Source organism: Microtus ochrogaster, chromosome 4, assembly GCF_000317375.1.
Source record: "Microtus ochrogaster isolate Prairie Vole_2 chromosome 4, MicOch1.0, whole genome shotgun sequence".
Lineage (NCBI taxonomy): Eukaryota > Metazoa > Chordata > Mammalia > Rodentia > Cricetidae > Microtus > Microtus ochrogaster.
Window position 1 is genome coordinate 78,290,589 of NC_022011.1, and position 18,506 is coordinate 78,309,094.

At 39.3% G+C, this 18,506-nt stretch overlaps 1 protein-coding gene across 6 annotated transcripts in view; it reads left to right on the forward strand.

Annotated features, from left to right (window-relative positions):
• B3galt1 (beta-1,3-galactosyltransferase 1) overlaps positions 1-18,506 on the forward strand; it is a 524,949-nt gene that overhangs the window by 377,009 nt on the left and 129,434 nt on the right. For 5 of the 6 annotated variants that reach the window (XM_026778237.1, XM_026778226.1, XM_005346509.3 and 2 more), the window contains one exon: positions 15,573-15,620. The exons of the other annotated variant lie outside the window; for it this stretch is intronic. The gene's annotated coding sequence lies outside the window, so the exon portion shown is untranslated. The remainder of the gene's footprint in view (positions 1-15,572; positions 15,621-18,506) is intronic. 6 annotated transcript variants of the gene reach the window in all.

Below are 18,506 nucleotides of genomic sequence, written 5' to 3' on the forward strand. Positions count from 1 at the left end.
TGGTCCAGAGGTACTGGTACACTGTGTACTGTGGCCTAGAGGTACTGGTACACTGTGTGCCGTGGTCCAGAGGTACTGGTAAACTGTGTACTGTGGCCCAGAGGTACTGGTACACTGTGTACTGTGGTGGAATCACTCATGCTGTACGACACTGCCTCCACCATTGTTTTTGGCTGTGACATGGCGATATGTCTGGTCTTCAATCCAGACCATAAGAGGTTTCTCCATGTTCGAGATATATCTTCCTCAATTTGTCTCAGTGTCATTGTCTCCAGCAATGAACAGATTCTGTCACCTGTTCTCGTATTTTGGGACCCTAGCTCTGGTATGATGGAACACTCCTGATTGGGGAGAAACATCCACTCTGATTTCCCACCTTCATCATCTTTAATTGCTCCAGAATTCATGTCCAGGTCAGTCACTTGACAATCACTTGTCAACCACTCTTACTGGGAAGATTAGCAGTGGGTATTTTATATTTACTGTCTATGATGAAGAAAACAACATGAGATTAAGTAAAGTACAGGAGGAAATGATGCAATTGGGAGACAGAACAATGATGAAATGGATGAGACTGCTTCCAGAAAGGCTCAGCATGGTCTTTAACACATGCAATCTAAGCAGAGGGAGGTTACGCAAAAATGAGAAAATATATATTCATACATAAACCAATAAATCATTAGTGTAGATGATTCTGTGTGCCACTGATACCTTTATACTTTATATCCCTAAGCAATATGAATTATTAGTTCCCATTTAATTTATGGAGTAACTGTTGACTATGTCGTTTGCTGTCAGGTAAACCACAAACTCGGAAGCAGAATTTGACTGCACCTCCCAAACTACATCATGACAAGGCTATGCACTTCTGCCTTGGTATTTCCTTTTGCTCCCTTGGCATTCTGGATCTATTAGCCTGTGTAAGGAAGTGCAAAGAGCCCGCGGAAAGGCATATGGAAAGGGAGTAAGTTGCTGAGCCTACAAACTAGCTGAGCTTCTAGCTGACCTCCTACCAGGCATGCAGTGCACACTTCTCCGTCATGAGAACAATCCCTCTTGAAAGTGGACTCCCCGAGTTCTCCAAAAAACACCTACAGGGCTGATAGTGCATGGAACGGAAACAAAGGGCTCTATTTAATCCTTCCAGATTCCAGATTAACAAACAACACAAAGATGGTTGATGTTTAGACCACTAGATTTTGAGGTGACTAATATGTAGCAATAAAATCAGATCCAAAAATACTTTTTCTTCCATTATTGGTCAGCTGATTACAATATTTTAAAGTCTTACTGCATGAAAGTTTGCAAGCCCAGCCTGAGTCCCACTGAGCTAAAATCATGGTAACTAGAACTCGTTATAGAACCAATTATATCTGCATCATAGTGGTAAAATAAAATTAAAATCACTTGATGACCTGTAGATATTCCCAGGACATCTGATCCCCTGAATTGTCAGTGAAAATGGTATAAGTGTCAGATATAGGGTGAGTTTCTCATGCTTTGTAGCTCTCTTAGGCATTACTTTGGGGGACAGACTGGCTCACGTTGTACCCAGTCTCTATTTTTACACTTTCACATCTTCACAATTTGTTACATTTATGAATTTTCTCACCATCCCACACACTATCCCTGCTCTCCTCTATACCTCGCTAAGATATAACTGCCTCCTTTTCCTCAATTTCCACATAATAGCTAATTCAGTCATACCAAATACAATAAAAGACATAGCCCACAGCCATATTTTATGAAATTTGTGAGGAGTCAGAAGGAATACACCTAACAAGAGCGGCACAAAGCCACCCTTAGCCACTCCCAGTGATTGACAGTGCTGCTAACTCAGGTTAGCCTCCGTCCATGGCTCTGGAGAAAATCTAGATAAAGTGAAGAATCCTTTGCTCCCTGGGGCAGGAGACAGTGCCTTGTAGCCTCTGACCCCGGGTTACTGCAACCCTAACCTTGTAGACAGAAAGCTTGTTGCTGACCCCGTTTGAGAGATTTATCCTCGGACCAGTATGAAAAATGCCACCATCTTCTGCTATCCTCCCAAGAAAGAAGGCAGATAATGTTACTGTCTTTTATGGGCTAAAATATAGTTTCCCCTTCAGTTATATGAATATAAAGAAAATTATTTATATAACCTTGGTATTTGGAGAATCTTGCAAATTCAGTTTTTGTTCCTGGGGCCTTACAACAAACTTTTTCCTGAGTATTTTTATTTCATATTACCTATTTTTCTCCTGCACCCTCCCCCCAGCCTTCCTCCCTCTTTTTGGAACCATAGTCCAAAAAGTAGAGGCTGCTGCTAATCAACAGGGCAAAGTACCTGCTAATGTGTGTTTAAGAAGCAGAAGAGGGGGGCATCCATGCCAGGAGCTGGCCTCAGCTCAGGGTAGTGTGCTGCCAAAGGCAGGGAGGATGAAGACCAGGTGTCATCCAGAGTCTACAGGAGAGCTTCAGCATTTCCAAGGAAGATTAACAGTGAATAACTGGATGGATGGCACCCTCTGAGCTCTGCGCCCTGTGACTTCTGAATTCTTGGTGAGGTGAGAAAAGGGAGGAGGAAGGAGGGAGCCCAAGCATTAGGCCAGCAGCCACAGGTGTGGTGTTAGCCCTGCGTCTGATGGAGCCCGGAGGCTCTGGGAGTCCTGTTGATTTTGAGTATGCTGAAACTGTGTTAATATTTGTGTAGTTAGATATATTCTGTTGTGATGGAAAATTTGAGTTGGGCAGCCACAGTCTCAAATAGCAGCAAAGGCCCAGGGATCTGTGACATTGGGGTGCTTCCATCACAGCTGGGGGGCACGCACTGCGTGGAGGTAAGTGATTCTCGCATATCATATCAACTTCATTATGCCTCACAGCGAGGGACAAGTCTGTTTCCTTCACTTGCTAGGATAAGGGCCTGGCTCGGGAACCCGGCAGAATTCAGATGCAGTCGTTGCTCTGAAATATGCTAAGATCCAGTGAGCCCTCTTGGGCAAGGAGATAAATATATTCACCACTTCTCAGATGAAATAAGGTGATATGTAAAACTTCTCAACACAGTGTATGGTATCACCATGGAACCTATTTAGTAATGACATAAATGCTTCTAAATATATGTTGATAGGTAGGTGGGTAGACAGACAGATGACAGACAGAGAAAGACAGACAGACAGATAGATAGTAGTGTATATTCTATTAAGTAGAGTTGACTCTGAAAGCGAGCTATGGCAGCAAAAAAAAAAAAATTTCTTCTAAAGAAAATCGTTTACCCTCCAGGTACAAAGGGTAGACATGCTGTTCAAACAAAACTAACATTACTTGCTCGCACTCCAGAAGGACTGTAAATGCTAAACCAGCTCTAGGAATGTAGCAGAAAAACAAATCACCTGCCTTGAGACCTTTAATGAGTATAACCTGCTTACAGTTAATGGCATAGATACCCAGAGCCCTGGAATGGACACTCTCGGGTATTAAGTCACTGAAATTTCTGATTAGAAAGAGCACAAGAGAAAGTTGTGTTCAAAATTCTTTTTTTTTTTTCAGACTAGGAATGTGAGGCTTTTTAAGAGTTAAGTCCCTATCTATGCTCTACCTATAGCAGTGAGATAGTAAAGGGATGGAGAGGTTTCTGTGAAGAACTCGCTCTGCCTGCTCTTTGAAACAGGCTGTGCTCCTCATGGGCAAGGAGTCTGACCACTTGGCTTCAGACATACAAATGAAGAAATAACACCTGTTCAAAACCGTGCAGCGCCCGCTCTGCTGGAGTTACAGGCCCATTCTGTTTTCCATTTGTTTGAAAAAGTTGAAGTGTGTTTTTGTTGAGATTTTAAGTATGTTTAATCTGATCATCCTTGCTTCTTCTGTTTCTCTTTTCTTCCACACCCTATCAAATCAGCCAGCTAGCCCCTGATGAATGTGCTTCTTGAATCTGCCACTCTGGTCCCAGATGCCATCATCTTTTGATTTGGATTAAGTCAATATCCTCACATCTGGTCTCCTCACTTTCATCTTGTCTCTCATGAAAATGATCTCTTTTAATAGCCCTGTGCAAGGCATCCCAGTATTACCCACTGAATTTCGAATAACATCTAGGAGATTTGCCTCAAGTACAGCATCCTGTGTGATGTGGTTCCTGTGCCCTTCAGTAAACTCGCCTTTTGCTTCCCCTCACCTTGATCCTGTTCTCTACCATGCTTGCCTTTATTCTGTTCTTAAATGCCTCCAGCTCATTCCCATTCTAGAACCTCATGTGGTGATTCTGATTGCAATATTTTTCTATCAATGCTCTGAAATCTAATTACATATTTTCAGACATCATTCCATTTACATGTCACCTCCTCAAAGATACTTTCCCCAAACCCCCAGTTTCTCAAGGCCCCCAGTCAGACACTGTTATATCACTCACTCTGTGTTCATTGTGGCATCTAATGACTCCATGACTTTTTTCCGTTGACATATTATAAAAATTCCAGGCCTAGTATCAATGCATGATACACTAGCAAATGTTGAATAAATATGCGTATAAAGAATAAAAGAGTTGCCGGGCGGTGGTGGCGCATGCCTTTAATCCCAGCACTTGGGAGGCAGAGGCAGGCGGATCTCTGTGAGTTTGAGACCAGCCTGGTCTACAAGAGCTAGTTCCAGGACAGGCTCCAAAACCACAGAGAAACCCTGTCTCGAAAAAAACCAAAAAAAAAAAAAAAAGAATAAAAGAGTTAATAGCAATATAGTTGGGGAAAGAATTACAAAAAGCTCCTCTGAGTTGCTGAGAAGATGCGGATACTGAAAAAAGCACATGGGGAATACACCTGCTACACCAAATATGAATCTGATATAAGGGCTAAATTTATGTCACTTGGTATTTTTCCCAAAGCAGAAGTTACTATTGTAGTTTCAAAATAGTAAGTGATTCCTAAGTCACAGAAGTAGAAACAGTAAGGAATAACTTTCACCATTTTCTTGGGTATAGAATATAAAACTTATTAGTCTTACCACATTCAGTATGAGCTTTCCCAAATTCATTGTGGATTCCTCTCCAAATCTCAACGCAAACTTTTCAAAAGGTCACTTTAGAAAAAAATAGACAGCAACGAAATAAATATGGCTCCCAAACTTGAATTTACCTCCTCCATATAATCCCTATTTTTATTTGCAACAAAAGTCTCTATAGCTGTAGGACGAATAATCACAGCAGTTTCCCAAGAGCTTCCAAAGTGCAAGCACATATGTGATAAGTACTGGAGGAAGAAATGAGAACAAAAATAACACAGACGCCAGTGAGTGCACCTGCCTGCAAGGAGCATCACACACCCAGGGCTTCCCAGTAACAGGCATACTTCTGAAGTGGTCAGCTCACAGCATTGGGAGAGCAAAATCAGTAACACCTCTGAGAAGTCCAGTTCCCAGAAGTCCCATGCTTGAAATGCATATTGCTTCTTCAATCTTACATTCTCTTCTTCCTCCTCTCCTCGTGAGCTCACTGTATTGACCTAAATCTCTAGTAAATTGGATTACCCTGTGCTTACTTGGGAGTACTTGGACCCTGGACAAGGCTCTTTTCCTTGTCTTCCAACTAACATCATGAGTTCCATTGCCTGTGAACTTCTTTGAGCCATGAAAAAGGCTGCCAGGAGTGAGGGAAGGGGTTATCTATCCAATCCAGGAAACAGTGTTATCTCCTTTCTAATAACAGAGATTAGGGATCAGTGTGTTCAAAGTTAATTTTGCTTTAATAGCTGTCAGATGAAAAGCTCAGAGGGTAGAGTAGATGACACTCCTTTTCATATGAAAGCATTTGATAATTAATCTTTGGAGGAGTTCATACAAACTTTTAAAATACACATGTGACTATTATTGTTGCCTGGTGGCAAGAGAAAAACGCGAGTATATGTTCTCAAAATATTAGCCACAACCCAGGCTCTATTACACTGTCTACTCCTGATTCCTGACGTCTAGGACCAAATCATTTCACAGCTTATTAATTTAAGTCAGGTTCAAAAATAAGTATGATACAAGAAGACATACAAATTCCAGAATGGGCATGTGAATAAGAACCCTGTTAAAATTTTCTCACAAAAATTATTTGAAATGGGAGGTATAAAATGCATTACAAAATGGTAATTATTTTATAAAATGCATAAAATATCATAAAGTATATTTAGAAAATGTGTGCAGAAACATGTAATTCCACCATCCTAACAAACTCTTGTGTGCTTATATTTTAAGCATGTTGCCACACGTGTATACTCTATGTAGTTGAGCTTATATGCAGAATTTCCTTTTTAACCTTTCTAGAAAACTAGATTAATCAAAGTATTCTCCTCAACACAACCAAAAAACCTTTGACCCACATTCTATCCTGCCTACAGGTTGTGCTGGGGTAATGTGGCACTGAACTTGCAAGAGTGGCAGCCAATTACCTGTTCCACTTGAGGCCCACTCCACTAAAAGGAGCCCATGCTCAACACTGCCTTGGTATCCAGGAACAGGAACAATGCCTAGCCCAGTTGTCATGAAAAGGGTATCATCCATCAAGGGAAGCAGATGCAGAGACCCATACCCAAACACTAGGCAGAACCAGGGCAACCCTGCAGAAGATGGGGAGGAAGAGTTGTAGGAACCAGAGTGGTCAAGGACATCATGAGAACACAGCCCACAGAATCAAATATGCTGGCTTCATGGGGACTGACAGAGACTGAAGCAACAGTCAGGGAGCCCATATGGGTCTGAGCTAGGTTCTCTGCATATGTGTTATGATTTTGTAGCTTTGTGCTCTTATGGGATCCCCTACTAATAGGAGTGGGGGATGCCTCTGATTCTTTTGCCTGCACTTGGGACCCTTTTCCTCCTACTGGGTTGGTTTGGCCAGACTTGATATGAGGGCTTATGCCTAGTCTATCTGTAACTTGTTAGACTATGTTCAGCGAATAGCCCTGAGTGCCTACCCCTCTTAAGGAAAATGGAGGAGAAGTGTATCTGGGGAAGAGGGGAAGTGAGGTAGGGACTGGGAGGAGTGGAAAGAGGGAAGACTGCGGTAAGGATGTAATGTATGAGAGAAGAATAAAAGAGGGAAAAAGAAAATATTTTCCTTCATTGCTACACTTAACCTCATGATTTGCCCCATGATTTTACAATACAGCAAAATATTTTATCAGGTACCTGTACGATAAACATTGAGAAGGAAATCTTGCTATGTTGCCCAGTCTCTAGTAATCTTCTTGCCTCAGTTTCCCTCAAGTGCATGTCAACATTCTATTTATGCTAGCATAATTTAGTTACTATCTCCATTAGCGAATGATATTTAAGTTTCTTTCAATATTAAAATTAATATTTGAAATGGACACTTTTTAATTAGGATTCTCTGCTCCCCTTTTGGTTTCTATATGTAAGATAACTACGCAAAAATAGGATTCTTTAATCTATGCCTGAATACTTTTATAATTCTTGGAATTCTTTAGCCAATTTATTATTCAAAGGCTGTAATGAATTCTTTCTTCAGTCACATGTAAGGATATTAGGTTCTCCTCAATTTCATCAAAGTTCATCTATCTTCTCTGTAATATGAAGGTAAAAAATGCTTTTTCCTCCTCTGTTCCTTTTCATTTGTGTGATCATTGGTAAGATCATCCTAGCATGTTAGGGAATGGTTGTCTATCTCCTTTTATATGCTCTGATAGTATTTCCAATGAGTTTTCCTGTCTTGGGAAGGCCTTTTCAACATAAACTTGGGCAGATGTAGGACCAAGTGAGGAAATGCTGAGGACATCAATTTGTTTGGATTGTGGGCAAAGCAGAATATAAACACACAAAGCACATAGAACCCATCACAACAGGAACAGGAGCTTCCACAACAACACATAAGGCCCTTTCCTTGGGAGTGCTGGCTCAGATGTAGATTTATAGTTCTTTGATAAAATTTACCCTAGTTGGTTCCTAAGAAAGCAGTAGTAAATTCCATGTCTCTTCTTCCTCCTGACTCATGTAACAATTCAATCTGGCCTAACTTTCGAGGACATACAAATAAATTAGTCTTTCTACCAATGTTGATTGTGTTCTTAATAAACAATGGCTTACCACCTCAATGTTAGTTTTTGCAGTCAATGAGATTTTAATATAAGAGAGAAAAGTATTACCTTTCACGGCCCACTTCTAGGTTCATGGCTGAGATCTTTATAACAAAAGAGATGAGCCAAAGTTGGGCAGGATTGGGTGACATGGAAGCCTTCAGAAAGGAGAGCCTAAAGAAATGGCACTACAGTGCTGTTCTGTGGACAGTGTATGGTTTCAGAACAAGGGTATTATCTGTCTGTTAGTAACAGACTGGGGTAGCTTATAAACCTGTTTGTTTAGATGCTCTTGACTGTCCTTCAGGATAACTAGATCAGACACTACTACTTAGGGACTTCTAGCAAAGAAGAGAAAGGCAGTCCGAGAGACCCTCCAAGATTCTGTGGCTAGTTTCAAGAGAAAACAGGATGAGAGAAACATAGACCAATCACGGCCAATGTGTCATTTTGGGGTTGAATGTTCTAAACTCCATCAGTAGCACACTAAGAACTCTAATTTACTATTGAAGAATGTTGCGCTAGCAGGTAAATATTTGATTAATATTTTCTCTTCAAAAGTAACTAAATTGTTTTTTATTTCTTTTCTTGGTTTTAAAGTTTGATGATAGTTTTTTTTTCTGCTTAGTATTTTTTGGTAAATGGTTTGTTATATAGAAACCTCAGCTAACACATCAGTCATCTGGATGCTTCACTCTACATAATAGCAAAAACCTGGGCAGAGGGGACTGTCCACTGATTGTAGCTGGATGGTTCGATGTGATATGGAACTCAGTAAATGCCAGTAAACAATTTGTACTTTAGAATAACAGAAGGCCAGGTGTGGTGGTCTTGCCATCAATCCCAGGACTCAGGAGTTCAAATCCATCCTGATCTACATAGCAGATTTCAGGACAAAGAGGGCCACTTTTAAAGACCTTGCCTCAATAATAATATTAATAAGAGAAACATAGAGCAGGCAAGACAACCATGAAAATGGATTTCAGTTCAAGAGTTAACCAGAAAGAAGATGACTAAATAGTTGCATAAGTATCAAAGAGAGAGTCTGAGGAAAGAACCTCACTTAAGCCCTGTTAATTCACTGCTTCACTCTCCCCCCAGTGAATCATCTAGTTACACATGCAATGCTACTGAAGCAGGGTTCTGGATTTTAAAAACAATGCTCTGTGCTATGGCATTGTTCAAAATTCTTCAAAGAAAAGTTTGTCATCCTTGTAGAAATTGTTGAATATTTGGCATAAAATTTTGAGTGAAAATATTGTACAGGGTTTTCTGAAAAACAGATTCCTTCCCTTTCTGCCTGGAAATGTGGTATGTCATATTGTTTACTTGTTATGTACTGTTGGAGAAGAAACCCAAAACTCTATCAGGACAGGCAGGTACTCTATCATTGAGCTACATTCCCAGCTCTAGGATACTGTCCAAATAGTTGCCCTAATTAAGAAGGTATCACCCACTTAGAAAATGTACTGAAATCCTCAACATGATCCATCCTGTAAAACTAAAATTCTATGATATATTCATACTTCTTCCTTCTCTATCTCTCTCTGGGTCTCTCTCCTCTCTGTTTCTCTCTCTCTCTCTCTCTCTCTCTCTCTCTCTCTCTCTCTCTCTCTCTCTCTCCCTCTCTGCCAGAAAATGTCATGGGGATGTTATTCATCATTAAAAGTAAGCTCTGCTACAGACAATTTAGTTTATGGGCCACAGCAAATACATAGTTACAGCCAATTTATTTAATGCATCCAGGAAGTTCTGATATCTAATCACGGCTTGTACTTGGAGCAAGAGGAGCTAAAGACAGTGGAGGAAAACTTAGGCTTTATCCAACGATGGGAGAATTTGTAAATCATATTCCATATACTTTTGATCACATCCTGTCCTAGAGAGGTCTCTTCGTATATAAACAAGAGCAGGAGCAGACAGTAGAAATATCACTCCGTGTTCTTTCCCTGTCAGAGAAAATTATGCATTATTTAAGAGAGGCAGATCATGGTTTCTGGATGCTTGACCTGTGGGAATAAGAACCCAACCCCAAAGTGAAGAAAGGAAATATCTGCAAAGTCCCTCAGCTGAAGTCAGGATTTCAAAAGAAGAATCACTCGACTCTGAAGAGAAGAAAACCAGGTAGATCTCAGCAGTCTCACTGTGACTGACATATCTGAGACTCCAACAGCTGTGTCGGGCTCCCAGCACACTGGCCATTAAGCAGCAATCCCTCTCTATCTGGGCACGACTGGTCCTACAGTAGATCAAACCCAGTGCAGTAGGAAAGTAAAGGTTGCAAGAGGCAGGGATAAGCATCTCCCTTTTGGAGAAATTATTTTGTAACCCTGATATCTTCAGGGGAATGCTCATTTGCCAGCAGTCTTCTCTTAGTGATCAATCTTATGTTTATATTAGTTTCTATGTTTTATTTCCAGAAACCTTCCCTTGGCTGTAGTGCTATCTCTATTGCTTTTATTCTCAGCGAAATCTGTTTTGTATAAAGAAGATAAAGGAGTCAACTAATTAGTTTTCTAAAGTGATAATTGTAGATCCCATTCCTGTTTACATAGCATCTGTGTGTTAGCTGAGGTTTCTGTCCCACCGGGTCCCACAGTCATTCAATACCAAAGAACTACACGGAGGTCTACATTAATTATAAAATGGTTGGCCTAGTAGCTCAGGCTTCTTATTAATTAATTCTTACATCTTAAATTAGCCCATTATTCTTGTCTAGCCAGGTTGCTTGTTACCTTCATCAGCAAGGTGTTCTCATCCTGCTCCCTCTGGATCTGGCTGACGACTGCAGACTGACTCTTTCCTCTTCCCAGAATTCTCCTGTTCTGGTTGCCCTGCCTCTACTTCCTGCCTAGCCCCTGACCAATCAGCATTTTATTAAAATACAACTAATAAATCTTTACAGGGTCAAGATCATTGTCCCACAGCATCTGTGTATAATGATCAGAGACTTCCATCCAGGCTGTCTCAGTGCACTGCAATGTAGATATAAAATCTGCTTGTAGTCGAGCATAGATTCCTTTCCTGCATAGATCTCATAGAATTAAATGAATCTTTGCACATATTATAAACTGACTGATCCTTCCTTCTCGTGATACAGTGTCAGAAGACTGTAAGTTATTTAAACATCTGACTCCTATTCTCAAACAAAGCCAAAAGGCTAAAACTGCCTCAGGAGAAACTCTTAATAACTTTGACCTGGCATTGACCACAGTTTTCAGCATTCCAGGTGTACGTAATAAGTAGAGAATATCAGAGATTCAAAAATCCTCATCCTTTTAATTATCTTTTAATTAACTTTCTGTGTCCCTTAATGAAGATTTCAGTTTTTATAATCATACAGAGTTCATGACTCCCGCAGGTCCTTAGTGTCATAGAGCTAGATTTTCACATAATAATTGGTTACTTAAAATGCAGTAGTGTGGTAGACAGGCTATAAGCTGCTGAGTCTGATTTAGCATAGTCTTTGAAAGGTTTTTTCTTCCACTGCCCTAGACCGAGATCCTTTAGGTCAGAGTCATTTGGAGTTTCACCAAATCAAATAGTAAATGCTGAAATTCCTTAAGCAAGTGATACAGGTTTCACTGAAATAGAGAAACTGTAAAGTTGGATTTATATCAGAAGTATGATTAGCTCCTGTCTCCATCAACTCTTTCCAAGATCGTCCAAGGAAGGGGGATGATTTGTTTTTTTTAATCATTTAAGGAGATGGAAATGTTAAACATCTTAACTTGACAATTACACATTAATTACATGGATCAAATCACCACAACCCACAAATATGTGCAATTAATAAAATAATTTTAAGAGTAAAGGAAACAACACAGTGATAAATGAGTCAAAATTACTTTATGGAAAAATCTAAATTCTTTAATGGCAAAATGATGTAGAGGTCCTTCTGTCTGTGTTGCTTTCATTGGTTAATAAAGGAACTGCTTTGGGCCTATAGCAGAGCTATAAGGGAACAGAGCTAGGTGGGGAAAACTAAATGGAATGCTGGGAAGAAGAGGGAGAGGGAGAAGCCATGGATCCTTCGCCTGAGACAAACGCTGGTTAGAATCTTGGCTGGTAAGCCACTGCAATGTGGTGATATACAAATTAATAGAAATTGGTTAAATTATTATAAGAGTTAGGCAATCAGAAGATAGAGCTAATGGACCAAGCAGTGTTTTAATTAATACAATTTCTGTTTGATTATTTTGGTTCTGGGTGGCTGGGACAAACAAGCAGGCTTCCTCCTACAAATTGGTGCTCAACATGGGGCCCAAACCCACAACGCTTGGATTAAGAATCCCATGATCTACCGACTGAGTTGCTTTCTCCACTTGCTTGAGATACAGTCATTCTCAATGAAGGTGGTCCTGAAGTCCCTTGCAGAGTGTCACTTACCTGATAGCATCCTTCATTGTTCTGCAATGATCTGCTCTACCATAGTGAATCATATAGTTTATAATTCTGTAACACAGGAAGAGACATATTAGACAAAAAGGAAAAAGACAAGACACTTCCAAACGTTATCAGGAAGACCTACTCATTCTATGTCTTACCGAGCACAGAAGGCTAGAGTCACTGTGAATGGTGACAGCCACATCATTTAGTTTAATGTGAAACCTGGGCTGGAAACCAGCTTAGTTGCTCAGAGTTTCAAATAATGTGTCTTTTTTTCATTTAAGCAAATCCAATAATGCATGTCCTTTTAAAAACTCTGTTATTTAAAACTGTAAATAAGACATTAACTACAAATCAACAATAGTTCATTTATTTTAATATTTCATCTGAAATTATTAGCACTCTAAATTGATTTTTATAGATTTATTTTGGAGTTTGTCTCAATTAGCCTTGTTTGCTGAGACTGGCCTACACTCATAAATATATTTGCTCTGAAGATGAAGCTTAGCTGTTCTGTTTACTGTTTTCAGTAAACTGCACTCCAATATAATACCAAGAGGTATTTCGTACTTTATACATCCAACCAATGAGATCTCAGACAGCAACCTAGAGATCTTTCAAAATGTAATATTTCACACCAGTATCAATAGAAGATCTTCTTTGTGTTAGTCTCAATTTTTGTTCACTCAGTTCAATAAGGTGTGTGTGCAGTATACTTTCTGTGGTCCTTGGGTTTCTGTAAAGGCTAAAATGAAGGTGAATAGTGTGTGGAGCCCATTGGTATTGATTGAAATGAAGGTGTATGTGCAGTATGCTTTCTGTGGTCCTTGGGTTACTGTAAAGGCTAAAATGAAGGTGAATAGTGTGTGGAGCCCACTGGTATTGATGGCCTGTCAAGAATTACTCAAAGCTCAAATCCAGTGTAAGGTGGTGGGATTCAGAACTCTGAAAAGCAGATATTGCATTCCTGTTTGGTCAGCCCATTCTTTGTCAAATAAATAACCTAAAACCTAGAGAGTAGCCACTATGTCTCCAAGACTATATAACATCTGTGCATTCAGAAATCAATATACTGTTAGATTTTACTGTTATTAGAGTCTGATTACTTCTTCAGAGAGATTTGAATTAATAGCCTTCTGTAATAGTACCTTTTTAGTCTGAACCCTTTATACACAGTTTGTAAACCTCAGGGACTATTTTTAATATGCAAGATATGTTTATTAATATTTAATGCATTAGAAAATAAACCTGAGAAAGTTAATACCATTAATTTTAAATAGTTTTAAGAATTAATTAACTGATTTATTTTCAAATAAATAGCATCTTTTTAAAGGAAAAGTAACTTCATTGTTCAGTTAGTGAGAAGATGACTTTCTTATATTTTTTCAAGTATTTTTACTAGATAGGAAACAACTGTGTAGAGAGAGCCCGCCCTTTGGGGGCGGGACGGCCTTGGGCAAATGTTTATAAATTGGGGTGCACAGACGCTGGGCCCCCTTCCTGTTTCCTGTTTCTGGGCATCACGGGAACTTCGGTTGCGTGAATGTGCTATTTATATTAAAGTTGTATCATTTTATACCAATTGGCCTGTATTAATTCGATCCACCTTCACAACTGGACTCCCATATATGCTCCTGAAATCTGTTGTGATCTGTCATTGTGGTTGAAGTACAAAAGGAAATGTAGACCTCAGGTAGATATGTAGCTAGAAAAGTTGGGCTCCTAAATGGTGTCAAAGACCAACAGGGGTCCAGCAAACACACTTTGGGAATAAGTGTTTTTTCAAACACAAAGCCTTATTCTGCCTGCTTACTGAAGAACATGACTACTCTAAAGTTCCATTTTAATTATTCAGAAGTAACGATGTGGATCATTTGGCCTAACGATTATAAAAGCTACTCCAGGAAGCACTAGCTTTTCCAGAAAGATTTCTCTAGTTCATTGGCTGTTTGTCTAAGAAGAGGTATTTGGGGCCATAACACTGTCATATCGTATTATGTACTTCCCCTTAGATATTCTGGATTTCATAAAACACTGCATTATATCTTACAGAATAGTTGCCCATCATAGCCATTTGGAAATTTATTCTCCTATTAATTCCTGGGCTAGGTATCCAGGCAGGTTCTTTACTTCTTCTCTGGTTCACAGCTAGTATAGCCCATCGTTATCATGCCCATTTGGTAGTTATTTCTTTTTGCTAATTGTACAGTGATATTTGTGTGTGTGCACACACATGGTGGAGGTGCTGGTGTTAGGATGAATTCTGATTACATACTTTTGCAATTGTTTGTCTTCAAAAAGACAAATTTTCCCTTATTACAATCCATGAATTAATACTTTTATACCAAATGCTTCATATTATTTTCTCCATTATAGTGAAATATCTCCTTGGATTTTTAGCTCAGTCCTTTTATTTTTTATATAAATAGAAACAAAGAGGAAAGGGATGACTTTCTCAACACTATGCAAAAAAAAATTATAGGAAAATTTATAACCATCTCTTTATGGATACATAACACCACTGTGGTTAGACAGTATAGTAAAATACATCAATGTGGATTGAGGAAATGTATCTAGGTCACTCTTCAAAGTCATTATTTTACCTACTAAGTGTCACATTTGACCCAGACAGTCTTAAATGCCAACAGCACAGTAGTGTTGAGAGAGATGGAGACCTTGCCAAGAAAACCATGAACAAGTTCTGGATCCCACACCCAAGTCAAACCAAGATGCCAGTAGATTTTGTTCTTTGTAAAGGGGAGCCAATTCAGAGCAGTACTGTCCAAATATATCATCCTGAGCTATACCTGGAAATATTAAATGATACAAATCTTACCCTGATATTGGAGGTCAAATATGTATTAATAGATTTTAGTCCAGTAGAGCACCATAAAAATCAGTTGGAGGGCTAGAGAGATGGCTCAGAGGTAAAGAGCATCATCTGCTCTTCCAAAGGTCCTGAGTTCAATTCCTAGCAACCACATGGTGGCTCACAACCATCTGTAATGGGGTCTGGTGCCCTCTTCTGGCCTGCAGGCATATACACAGACAGAATATTGTATACATAATAAATAATAAATAAATAAATATTTTGAAAACAATCAGTTGGATAATCTTCCATTGCCTTCTTTTCAGGAAGGAAGAAATGGGTCTCCATGGAACTGTGGATGGTCTTTGTCTCAGGTAATAACTTTTTAACCTTCCTGGCCACCTTAGTCTGTCCTGCTTCCAAGTACTTAGATGATGCCAAGTGTGAGTTCTGTCACAATTATTTCTCAAATCCTTGCCTGTCCTTTCTACCCAAAGATGCTACATTGTGGGTTAATATTGCCACTTACCTCCAACCTGATCTTCTTCCTCTCAGAAGTAACTTTGTCTTTGCCAAGAATCTACTCATCTATTTCGGGTTCTGCATTGGCTTCTACTGATCCCAGCTTGAGACAGCAATGCCCAAGACTGATCTTAGGAGTTAATAGTAAAGCCGGGTGATGGTGGCGCACGCCTTTAATCCCAGCACTCGGGAGGCAGAGGCAGGCGGATCTCTGTGAGTTCGAGACCAGCCTGGTCTACAGAGCGAGTTCCAGGACAGGCTCCAAAGCCACAGAGAAACCCTGTCTCGAAAAACCAAAAAAAAAAAAAAAAGGAGTTAATAGTAAGCATGATTTAAAAATAACTGGAAAACCATACCCTATTCTGAAGTATCTTCTCTTGTAGATGTTAAGTATGACCCTTGGGAATATATCATCAAAGAACAGCTACAGCTAAATTTATATAGGCCACTGGTGAAGTCACTGGATGTACTTTGTCTAGTTAACAACTAAAATGTCTTCATAAAATATTATTATCGCCGACTTATAGTTGACAGAATCAAAGCTCAAAGACTTCAATAGCATGTCCAATTTAGCACAAATAAGATATAATATAGGCAGTCTCATATTTCAGTCTTTCTGAATCTACTATACCCAGGTCACTTTACCTGGCAGACTAGTGTCTAGGAGAACCTCAGGCGTCCTTAAGTTCATTGTAGTTTACAAGTAAGCAACGTTTGGCATTTTCCCCCTTTTTTCATTTACTTAAGCACCTTTTTACTTCGAGGTTGCATGTTCATTCATGCTTGGCCAAGGGTAGGGCAGACACCTGTACTTTGCAGTCTGCTTGATTGAGTGCAGGGGCAAAGCTGTGTGGTGAGAAACCTCTAATCCTTTTGTCCCTGCTAGATAACGGGAAATTAAATCACTGTGATTTGCTCCAGGCCAGAAGTTCATTGACCAGGACAAGGTCCCTTTACTTATTGTTTTTAGCTTAAAAATACCATTAACACCACAATGCTCTATAGCCAGAATAAAGGAATGTTTTCAAGTGATGGATAGAAGGTTTGTCCTTAGAGCCTGAGATATATGTTATATCCATCAGCTTTTGTTGACACTGTTACATCTCATTTTCTAATTTGACTTAATCTTCGATGTTGTGTAATTGAAATCTCTAATGCTTAGGGAACCAACCACAGATAAATGCTTCCTTGACCAGTCAGCTGGTTAGTACCTGGATAATCACTTCCTGTCAAGGTCTTCAGTTAAGTACTGTTGTTTGTCATATTAGGTAATAGGGAATCGTTACAGGAATTAGAAAGAAAATAGATCCTGGAGTAGGACATATTTTCAACCTATCATCCCCTCTGCTCACTGCAGATTTATGTCAAACTATGCAGAAAACTGATGCACCCCATCTGGCATCTCCCAAATCTCAGCATCAACTCAAAGCCCATGTAGGTCTCACTTGAAACTGTCTGACATTGTCTTCACTGTCTAAGATGATTTAGATTTATTATTGTCTCTACCATCCATACCACGTATGTGTGAGATCTAAGTGGACTCCATCCTGAGGCAAGATTCCTTTCTTGTGATTTTTCATGATATACATTTCTGCACCTTCATGGAAATCAGAGAGCTCCAAAAGCCTATCTGACATAAATTTTTTTTTACTTAGGTTCAGGGTTTTTTAATTATTAATTTTACTACAAACTAATGAAAAGTAATCATCCCTAGAAGGTCCGCCTGAAAGGTTCAGTATGTTAGTGGTGGAAGGAAAGCCACAGTCTATGACTCTGGCACATTAGTTTCTTCCTTTGACTATTATATACACACCATCTCTGAAGAGTTTCCAAGATCTTTGGCCTTTATTACGTTTTCTGACTAGTAAGAGACGAAATATTCTTGATACACTGTTTTTTTTTTTTTCTGGGTCAAAGTTACCTCAAAGAATATCTCAAGACAGTTACATTGAGCAATCAAATGTCAGTAGAATGTACAAACTTAAATGAAAATTCAATATATCATGATTTTTCAAACAATTAGGGGGCAAAGAGATAAGCATAAACTTTTCTTTCTATACATAACTACATTTTCTCACTCATAAGGCAAAAATCTTATGGCACAACTAATTCATCTACTTAGTGGCTGATGAATTGTTTAGAGGTAGTTTGAAAGATAGTTCTTTATTTCAGAGTCCTTAAAAATACATTAGGTTCTATCTAAATGACCCAGTAAGTAAGGTGCTTGCTGTAAGCCTGAGAACGTGAGTTCAGTTCCTGGAATCCTTTTGGTGGAAGAAGAGCATTGACTTCCTCAGGTGGTTCTATGTACTCTGACCTTCCCACATGTATGATGGCATACAGACAAACACACGCGCGCGCACACACACACACACACAGAGTTAATTAACTAATTAAATGTATTTTATTTAATAAAAACAAATCATTTGTACATATAAAACTTAAGAGACTATATCCCTTCCTTCTGAGTACCTCTTTTTTCAGGATGTCATTTTAATGTTTGTACACTATTTTCTTGTGTTATACGTCACTAATGCCTTTTCGGTTCCTGTGGTTAAACCCCATAACCAAGACAGCTTACAGAAGGATTTATTTGAGCTTTTGGTCCAGAGGGATAAGAGTCCATGACTATTATATAAGAAAGTGGAACACTGGACTGAGCTCCCAAAGTCCCAATGAGGAACAGAAGGAGGGAGAAGATGAGCAAGGAAGTCAGGACCAAGAGGGGTGCAACCACC